Source organism: Gymnogyps californianus, chromosome 6, assembly GCF_018139145.2.
Source record: "Gymnogyps californianus isolate 813 chromosome 6, ASM1813914v2, whole genome shotgun sequence".
Classification (NCBI taxonomy): Eukaryota; Metazoa; Chordata; class Aves; order Accipitriformes; family Cathartidae; genus Gymnogyps; species Gymnogyps californianus.
The window spans coordinates 23,649,047-23,660,106 of NC_059476.1; the positions used below are offsets into that span (position 1 = coordinate 23,649,047).

At 40.6% G+C, this 11,060-nt stretch overlaps 1 long non-coding RNA gene across 1 annotated transcript; it reads right to left on the reverse strand.

Annotated features, from left to right (window-relative positions):
- Window positions 1–2,766: 2,766 nt before the first annotated feature.
- LOC127018048 (uncharacterized) lies at window positions 2,767–6,184 on the reverse strand. The gene is made up of 3 exons (XR_007766685.1): window positions 6,157–6,184; window positions 5,040–5,130; window positions 2,767–3,616 (listed from the first exon to the last, which is right to left on the reverse strand). It is a non-coding gene; the product is annotated as an uncharacterized LOC127018048 (long non-coding RNA).
- Between the last annotated feature and the right edge of the window lie 4,876 nt (window positions 6,185–11,060).

Sequence of the window (11,060 nt, forward strand, 5' to 3'; positions counted from 1 at the left end):
CTTGTTATGGCCAGCTTGCATCATTCATGACACCGGCAACAGAATTTGACACCACTGTAGAAGCTTCTTCCTGCTACTACAAAATATTCACTGTAAACAGCAAAGTGGTCCTGTAACTTCAAACTTGCTAATTTTTATTTGCTCGTTAAGTGCCTTTTGGGGGGAAAACTCTTGTTTAATTAACAGAGCCTATTTGAGGGTAATTGCTACACCCATCACTTCTGTAACAATAAGCAGTCTTCAGAGTTCATACAGCAAACATGGATCATATGAACCAAGCTAGACGTCCTCCATTTACATTTGGGAGGAGTCCACAGCATGGATTAATTTTTTTTGACAAGCAGGTGAGTACCCTTGCCATCATTTAACACTAACTACCAGCCACCAAGAGAAAGGATTTTTTTAATCAGCCATAGTCTCCAGCCCTGGATCAAAACTCCCATTATGCAGTGGCTAATGGACACCAGATTTACAAGATCATTAGGCTGTGAACTATGCCTGTGAACGTGGCATTGATGTCATGCTGTCCCCTGCAACTGTAGGGCAAAAAAGACAGGGATGAGGACTAAACACATGTAGGGAATAGTCAGAAATAGACTGAACTTGGCTAACAGGGGAGAGTTCTCTTATCTGTTGTCCTCTGATTTCTTCTACTGACAAAGCTTTCCTTGTTTTCTGAAAGTCATCACGTATAACTCCCTTGAGCTAAAATGTAGTGGATGCTTTTAAAAGATGAATAAAGAATGTAAACCGTCTTCTTTCTGCTTGTATGTTATCCCATGGAAGTAGTCTGTGCACAGGTCTTCCATGTGGCAGGAAGCATCAAACTACCGCCTATCTGGGCACACCGTTACCTCTTCTGCAAATGCAGCATGCAAAACCTTATAACCTTTGTCAGAAACAGAGAGATTGCCACCAAGTGGATCACTGGCCCCACTGGTTGACAGTTATTCGAACAAAGTTAACTCCTGGTCCTACTATAAGCCAGTATACCAAAATGCCATTCTGTAATTCTCAAACATGCAAGATGTTCCCCATTGCCACTGCGTTGCATGTTTTAATCTTAACTGGGATGGGAGAAAGAATTATTACAGAGTTTGGCAGAGTAAAGTAATCAGTTACATTTAGTATTTCCAGGGTCATAGCTAGATAGGTTTTAGGCAAATAATCATTAAAATAAAACCTGAATATCTGTGGGGGGAAAAACGAGATGGTGATTGGGGAGGAATGAAAAAGACAATTTATCAACTTAGCAATAAACTTCAGAACTCTAAAAAATAAAAATATTAAAAAAAGCATTCTTTCCAGGTCATTTTAATTCACTACAAGAGAATAACACCACTCCTTATGTGGAAAGGATAAAGAGCTGCATCTCAAGACATCTTAAAGCTGGATGCTTTAAATCTGAACCCTTGCTAGGAATGGATTCACAGCTCAGAGAGCTCTCGAGTTGGAACTTACTGGCTTGTGCCTATTTTGGAAAATATTCTGCACTGCCAGAAGAGAAAGGTCAACCTCAAATACCACAAACTGCATTACAGTATTACACAGTATGATCTCTCACTTGCCCATCACAAACCATCTTCTCTGTCTTCCAGGTGACCTATATTTACTAATCAAATATTCAAGTAGTTTTGACAAATTTAGGACTCATGACTTAAACTGAACTTTACTGGTACTCACCCTAAGGGAAGACTAAATGAGGAATGAAGGTAAGGACTAGATACTAAGTTTATATCCTTGCGTCTTCTACAGTGCACTTACTTAATAGTTTTCCATTCTATGGCTGTTGCTTTGAATTTTGTGCTCAGCAGTACACACCTAACTGTGCAGTTCCTGTCAGCATGCGCAACCAGCTTTGCAGTGACTACTGGTGTTTATACTGAAGATACTCCATATCCCACCAAAACTGACTCAGACCTCCTTCAGACAGGTATCATGACAGAAAACACTCAATTTCCTCTCCAGGCAGTTGCTTTAGCATACCGACAATTGCCTAGAAACTCATCTCTGGGGACACATGGGGTCTAGCGCAGAATCACCCATGTATATTCTCATTGTATAATATTCTATTAACATTAGATTATTTTCCAAAAATTATACTGAACTGATTCTTAGAAGAAGTCCTACCAATAAATTCTGAACCAGCAGACACAGGGAACCTGCATGCCAAATTTGCCCTTTTGATCATGTGTTAAACGCAACAAAGAGGATCCAAAATTCCAAAGTGGTCTCCAACTTTGAAAAGTAATTTGATCCAAAAGACACAAATCCAAGCTTCCCAAGGGCTATGCTGTATAAAAGTTGTGTTTTTTCAGCTGGAGATATTGAGCTACTTTAATTTCATCAGTTATCTTTTAGATAAATATATAATGCTAGATATACGCATTGTCAAAACAGAACTGTATATTCCATGTAATACTCAGTTATTTTTTGGAAGCCTGTTAATTCATGCCAGTAGAAATTGCATTTCCAGAACAGTACACTTGAGCTAGATCAGACAGGCTCTTTTTTTTTTTTTTTTAACTTGCCAATGCAACAGAGTACTCAATAAAGCACACAATAGAGAAAACGTCCTTCTTCCCACCCTTCAAAATAAGATTGGCTGCAAAAAAAAAAACCCCAAAACACCACAATAGTATTTAGCTGATGTCAAGAATAGCATGAAATAGTGCTTTGCTTTACACCAAGAGCTCATTTAGAATATGGTCCCTGCAAGTGTCGACTCTGACCATGCTGCTTGGCTTGGATAATGAGCCAGTGGCTGAAGACTTAAGATCATTTTATTGATGACAGCATTGGTGTGCTTAAGGGTCACAAGGGGTCCTCTGAGCCTTATGAACTGAAAAGTCAGTATCCTAAAGAGCATATAATTTCATATATGATGGGAAGAAGAAAGTATTTGTCACATTTTATAGACAGGAAACAAAAACACATGGTTACAACACAATCGCAAGAAGCTGGTGGTTAGATCTAAATATTTAAACCAACACAATTGTTCAAATTATTTTGCTGGACCCTTCCCTTCTCCAGTCTAACAGTACCTGGTAACAGAGCAGCCTGTCTATAGAGATAACAAGACAAACTCAGCAGTTAGGATACCATGGTCAACTAGTAATAAGCATCAGAACCAGCTTCTGTGACCATGATTTGAAGGAATGGGAAGACAATTCAGCCTAACTTCAAGCTTCCAAACACTTTTTCTTACAAGCATAAGATTAAGACTGAAGGAAATACACAGCTGGTTTACAAGTCTGCAGGAAACCCAAGGTAATTCTTCACAGAGCTGTAAACACAATGCTTTCCTGCATACAGAAATGGTTTGACAGAGGCAGAATTTTCTGAGGAGCAGCAAGAATTCTAATAGAGGACTTAGCAAATAGATACACTAAGACCAACTTCACATTTCTTAGCTATGTCAAGGATTCTTGCATACCTCCATCTTAGAGCTTTGTATGTTTCCTTCTTCACAGACTCATCTTCTTGCTGTTAAAAGATTCCCCAAAGCAATGGAAACTGGATCTTGCTGTTCATCCAGAATCCAAGCAATCTTGGTTACAAGTTCTTTCATCTCTTTTCTTACTCTTTTGCTTTTTCCTCAGCACCTGGGTCTCCACTGAAACCAAGAAGAAAGCTTTCTCACCAGATATATTCAGACCTTTCACAGACAAATCCCCAGAATGCTTCATTTTGATGTCTTAACACTAGCACCACCACTGCTACCTCAGTTATCCATTAGACTGGACACACTTCCTCCAATTCCCAGCTTGCTCCTAGCCCCCAGCTCTCCAGGAAACCCTTTTGTCCCTTCTCCATCCTAAGAAGAGAAATGCCCTACTAGGAAGCAAAATTACAGTATACATCTTCAAATCAATGGCATTGTACATACAAAGTTGACAGACTGCAACATCCTACCTTTCTACTGTCATAGCTGTGTTCTCTGCTGTAAATGCCCTCATGTATTGATTTTTGTTAGTATCAAATGCCGTCTCAACAAAACTGAGGCCCACTGAGCTGACTATTGGTCTCAAACATCTGGTGATGCTTTGAAGATCTGTCTAAATATTTCTAACAGTGCCTGCTATAGCTAAAAACAAGCCCCACAAAATGTGGATAAACAGCTTAGCCTTACACACATAAAGCACAACTTATAAGGTTCTTCATATGCTGCAGATCAAACCTCTCAGCGCCTCTGGCTTATTATTACATCTGCCAGCTCTGCCTTGCCACTGTCTGCTGCAAGTGTCCCTTCTTGTGGAACCTTAACAGTGGCACACACTATGGTGTTCCACAGTGCTTTCCAGAAGAGATTAGAAGCCACTCCCATTGCCCTCCCTTACATGTAGAGAAGGCAGCCAGAGTTCATCGAAGTGGAGGCAAAAAGTTTGGTCTCTTTAGGGAGCTGAAAACATCAAGATCACCTATGGGAAATACTTTGAATGCCTGCATGCTCGGGTTGCATAACAGATTGAGGAGTGTTCTCCTGCAATTGGTTCCCTCCCTCCGAGCACAGGAGAACCACCCAGAAATGTTTGGATTGAGGGTGGATCTATCAAGTCTTCAGAGGTTCATGGAGCCAGTCCTCAAGCTGCATCTCTCAGTTTGAAAAGGCAACAGATGACATACAGAGGAATTTATTATTTCCTATTAGTTTTGGTGCTTTAGAGAACATTTTTTTTATTCCTTTGGGAAGACACCTTCATGGTGCAGAGTATCTTCCCATCCCTTGCAATGGCCAAGAAGGAATTGCAAGTATGTATTACTGGAGACAAGAGTGCTGGCCTGTAAACCCAAACCAACGAAACGTGGTAGTTCCTATTCACTTGCTTGCTCTGCATACAGTTGTCAGATGTAAGGAATCCCAAAGAAGGTCACTTGCCCAAATAAAGTTCTCAAAATTACTACAATACAAAGTCATCAATTTTCATCTAATTCAGTCATATGGACAGACAGCTACAGAGCTGATATATAACCCTCATTATTTCCCTGCTACAACTAATAGTGACTTAAAGTCCCACCACATGAGGCTATTTACTTACAACGTAAAGGAAGGTGAACTCCTTAAGTGATCCCTGTAGGATGGAAATACCACTGAAGTCCATCAGCAAAACTGAAAACAGGAAATGTCAGCTAAAACAGAGAATGCAACACAAACAATGCCATTAATTAAAAAAAAAAGTGACAAAAACCTCAAGATAAGTTCCTCCTAAGTAAGAAACAGCTTTTTCATTCAACGCAATGCCACCAGCTGACTTACCCTGGTGTTGTATTCACATAGCCAGGTGGAGGTATGATAGCTTTTCATGGAAACACACTTGCAATTTTACATAGAGAACACTTGTACACTTTTGACTAAGTTAGTGCTCAAGAAACAAGTTGAAGAGCCTGATCAATGCTTTAGAAGATTCAGACGATAAGCCTAGGCCTTCAAAAATCCTTATATTGGAACAGGATACTTCAGAAGTAAGGTTTTGGAGACTTCCAAGCACAACTAGTTTTCATACAAGGAGTAAGTCTTAGATCAACCAAAAGCAGTTGAAACTCTGTTATTGGTTGGACCAAGATCAGCTGGTAGTGCACTAAGGACTTCACTACCCTAAAACACATTGTCCTATTCACAACACAATAGCTAACCTTATGTAGGTATCTCCCACTTACAGCCATAAATTGCATGAAGATAATCAGAAAACATGCTTATAAGCACATTTGTTATTAGCTTCTCTTTAACTGAGGAACAAATTGGTTTAATTTGTGTCATACTAGACTTCGTATGCACACCCTGCCTTGCTACGAGCTGCAATAGCAAAGCAACCCTTATATTTGTTTATGCGTGTGTCCCCACCCTCCTCACTCCCAACCCACACACCAAAAACAGAGAGTAGAACAAGATCACAGATCCCGGATACAAGCATACATCCAAGTCAGGGGCACTGCTGTATTTAATTCTTCTCTAGTTGCCAGTGTGCTTGTCTGTGCTAAATTTCAACCCAAGCTCAGGACTGAGAAACCCAAGCACCTCTTCAAGTAAAAACACATACAGGACGTAGAAAGCACCAGTAGATCTGGAGTACATATCTGATTTTAAAAAGGAGCCTCAAATGGCTGAAATCTCTGAATTTGTCAGGGAAAAAAAAAACCACAGTAGATTTTTGTTACCTTTTTGGACAGCACAACACATCCTGTTACAGTTCTATGTACACACAATACTTTTGTTTTGCCAGTTGCTAGAGGACCATGCAGCAGGTAGGACCTCAGTGGTAGATCTGGTCAAAAATAAAAAAAAAAATCAAATTCATTCAAGCCCTATCTACTCTGATGTCTAGTCTGACTAGTCTAGTAATCTAGTGCACTAACCAGGACTACAGACAGTAAGGGCTTTTAGGCTTCTTTTCCAAGGTAACCTAGAACCTAAAGAACTCAAGGCAAAGCACACACTTTCTGGGCTTCCAGTACTACTCCTTCCAAAGTAGAAGGCTCTGGGCTGGAAACCTCAAAGTTTGCAGATTGTAATCAGCTGTTCTGCCTTGCTCAACACGTTGTTGTGTAATAAGCAAACAGGTGATTTCAATCAGCAGCTGTCATTTCCAAAGGGGTATGTAAAAATTGCTGATTTGCAGATTACTGCAAGCAGTGTTTTTATTGAGTTGGGATAAACTTGAGCTAAGATTTCCTATGAGCCAGAAATACTGCACGTTAATAATGCTCAAGAATAAACACCGCTTGTAATTTGGTTTTGTAGAGCATCAGTAAGTGTTTGGGGGATTGCAAATGGCTTCTTAAGGGCAGCACTCAAAAACCCCACAAACACACCAAAGAAGTTAACCTCAGCAATTTAGGTTTTGTTGAATTGAAGTATTTCACAATGTCAGAGATGAACTGGAGAGAAAAACTGTGATAAAAGACAATGTCCTGGGCTTACAGATCACTAATTCTGATAACAGAATGAACAATACAATCTGAGGTCAAACCAGACTTAAAAAAAAAATTTCCTCCCATTACAGAGAGTAACATGCCTGCTCCTTGAGCCACCAAATTTTTTCATGGCATTTTCTAGCCAATGATCGGCACGTCTTTCTTGTTGTGGCTTTGCCTATGCTTAAAGAGAGACAACTGGTTTCAGATTATGCTTAGTCCCTCTGTGAAGATACAGTTCCTTATAGTTACATTCAAGCAAGCACATCTAGCTTCTGCTAGATGGAACCTGAATAGCTTATTTATGTCCTAGACCCCTCACTGTTAAATGCAGAGTCTTAGCCAAACTTGTAGGAGTTCTTTAAAATCAGGTATTGGAGGTTTATTCCCGCTTTCACAGAGACTGAACAATTCTTGATATATAGCCTGTCAACTGCTGCATCCCACAGCATGTTGCTATGGTTTCATTAACTTGAAGCTGAAGCCAATACCCCAGTTCTTTAGAGCAACCCACTAAGGCTTCTTTAAATATAGGATGGCCTTTTCTTCTACCAGACCTCACAAGTTCTGGACCAGTGAACAAATCAAAGCTCAAACGTCCCCCAAAAGCAGCTCTAGCCAAGCCATACAAACCAAGCAGTTTGCAGTGCAGCGATCTTGTTCAAGACGCGGCCAAACTGACTCCTAGGAAATACTAGGAAAGAGATTTTTCTGGCAGTGCTCTTTCCTGAGATGCACTCTTGGTAACACAGTGCTGCCACATGTTTAGTACAAAGTCAGACTTCTAGGGAGAGTCGGATGCTCTTAGTCAAGTTGAGATTTTCAGTGGCTTCCCCTGGGTCCTAACTTTCCAAGAGCTTTGCCTGCTATCATCATGCTACCACCTCATTAGAGTAATATCAGGATAATAATTTACCAGGATTGTGACAAGCCCAAGTCAGTGCTTTTGGAACCCACTTTGTCCAATAAAAGGTATTGAAATCAATGTGAACCAACACCTTCCAAAGGGTATCTCCTGTTCATTATGAGTACTTTTTGGCCACTAATGTTATCTTAGTGTGTTATATATCACATCACATCACAGCATGCCTCTGCGAAAGCATATGCTGGCTATTTTCAAGTGCAAATGAATTTTTTTTTTAAAAGCAATCTATCTTTCTCCCACCACTATTCTCCACTGTGATCCTGGATTTCTGATGTTAGGAGTTACAGTTATGGAATGAGATTATGTGTTCCTTGGATTCAGCCATGCCGGAGTTTATGCAAAGAAGCATCAGTCATATTGTGTAACTTCCATAGGCACAGGCTTCACAGGAGCAGTTAAGGCAAAGCTCCTGAATTTTGCCTAGGGAAGAAACCCAGTGTCAAAGCCAGTCTAAATAAATAAAGCCACATACGCCAACACCTGCTTCTTTGAATTTAGAGATTTATGAACAGGGTTGGTATCCTTGCCACTTGCTCTCCTCTCTGCCTCAAGCTCTAGAAAATTTTAATTTCACAAGACACCCTGGTATACACCAGATAGAAGGCCTACTCCAGGCATGCATCAAAGTCAATGAGATAAGAATCTTTCTCAACCTCTACTGCAGCACAACCAGCATTTATTTAGCTTTTCCCTTGAGCACTGACGCTTGGTATTTCTTAACTTGAACAAAGCCATCTAGAATGACTGACTGTTTCCAGAAGAGCAGCAATTAGCTGCTTATATCCTGCTGATATCTGTGATTATAGTCTGACTTAAGAACCCAGGACTTCAGTTTGGTTATGGATCAGGCACCTCTGTACCCCAGGAAAGCTGTTTAGCTTGTTTTTCCTCACCTCCTCTCGCTGCCAGGATCTGGAGAATGACCAAGTACTTAAGCTGCAGTTTCACTGAAACTGTCATAGAACAGCATCATCAGGCTGTACTTTTACAACAACATGAACCAATCAAACTGCTGGCCACCACAGTCCTGCTCTGTCCTTGCCTCAGAGTCCCAAACCCCTTCTTTGCATTAACAGAAAAGACACCAATAAAGTTATTAAATTTCTCACCAGATCTGAGAGCAAAGACAGCATTATACGAGGACAGATAAAGGCCAGAACCAGCAAATTGGAAGGAAAGGGGACTGTGTGGCCAATTAGATCAACCTCGGTCAATGTAGGAGCACAACTTTTGCAATTCTCAAATCTCACTAGCATCTGAAACTCTTTTTTTTTGCAAGCTCAAGTATTAGATGCGGTATAGAAAGTGTGAATGGAAGGCCATAGCAGAGCCTCTTGATCCAAAGAGTTTTTGCTACTCAAGCTAAACAGTCCATTAGGAAAGGACAAGATTAGACTCCTCAGCTATTATGGACAGAAGAAGGCCTATTGTTGACTATAGCAGTACTCAGAGCAAGAAGTGGATTAAGCCCCAGAAGCAGGGGGGGCAGTGAGGTGGCAGACAGACGAGATAGGTCCTCTATTTGGCAGAGCACTAGGACAGAAGGGATGCAGCTTGCCCACACAGCAAGTCAGAAGCAGAACTAGCTAGCTGCCCTTCCCTTTTCCTGTATACTCTTTCAATAATTTTAGCCATTCAGTCTAGTGCTTTCTAGGCTAAGCATCTGTTAGAGCTTATTTTGGCTCAGCTTCAGGTCTCAGTCTTGTTCTTGGGAAGGTATTTTGCCAAATGAAATAGCAACCTTTTGGCTCCAGTGCTTGTGAGCAGATATTTAAAATATTGTTTTTGTCAAGGAGAGCTTCTTTTGATGGGCTGCAAAAGAGCCAAATTCAACTTGAGACATTATTACAATACCTTACAATCCCTGGAAGCTCTGGTTTGCATTTGATTAAAGGGCAATGGAAACCAAAGATTTCATTTTAATGGAGCAGTCTTGAGCCTTTGCAAAAGTTCTACCCAAAAGCCAGAAGAACTCTCCTGTGGTGACACAAACTGGACATACCACTTAAAACAATTAAGTACCATGTTCTATTTGCATAGCATGTGTCCTGTAATTTGACTTCAGCTGACAAAACAAATGTGTTTAGCAACAATTAAGTTACATTAAAATCAGTACTGCTACGAACCCATGGTCAGAATTATGTCTTAGGAAAGGCTTGCTGTTACACAGGAAATACGATTCTAGTTCCCATGCTGAACAAAGATGATAAAGACTGAACACTACCTTACGTAAGCCCTGTTAAATACTGGACTATGCTACAAGTCAACTATCTACGCAAGCAGTCGTATTTGCTTCGAGTACCTCAGTTGCAACAGAATATTGAACTACAGTTTTCAGTTGAAGGGTTACTCTTCCAATGCTATTGACATGCAACACAACAGCACAGACAGCTTCCATGAGAAAGCAGACTGAAAAAAAGCATACAAAAGTTTTCAAGGATAAGGAATAAAAAGATAAGCAAGAAGTGTTCCAGCCTAAAAAAGGCTTCTGCAAAGCTCTGGCTAGCATGCAGTCTCATCACCTTTGGAGAGTTCTGTTATAGGATTCACAGTCACCCAAGGGTAACAAGCACATCAAGGTGAAGCTTTGCTAACTTGCTGTAGCCAACCATCAGCAGCTCTACAATTCTTAACCAACAACTTACGTATTTCTGTGAGCCTTTGTATACCTGTAAAAAAGTTCAAGGCTCCCACAGAAATGAGAAGTATGTTCCACACACTACCTTTTTCCCCACAGCCCTCAGACTTGCTGTAGATGATGGCATGACTGATCATTTGACTACCATCTGTCCAACATCTGCTTTTTAGGGAAACCACCCTACAAATATAATTAGCTGGCTCTAGGCTACCATTATTCATAATGAATACCCTTGAAACCCCTTGTTGTATATTGAAGCTATCACTAATGTTATTCCCTTAGAAAGATTTAGCATACTGACTCAGAGCCTGGGATCTCTGCTGGGATGTTGTTTGTTCCCGTGTGCTTGTCCTTCTCTGAAGTTATATGCCTGCATTACAAATATTGCCATACAGTGATAGCTGTGCTACCTGAGCAAGTTAGCTTGAGTATGGGAAATAATATAGCTGACTGAGCACAGAAATTAAGTGGCTCACTGTGAAGGGTGTATTAGTCCAGGGAGGCTGGTGTGCTAACATGGCCTTAGGGCTTCTCGTACCTAAATTATTCTGAGTGTGTCTGCATTGCAATGTATTTGCCAATGTA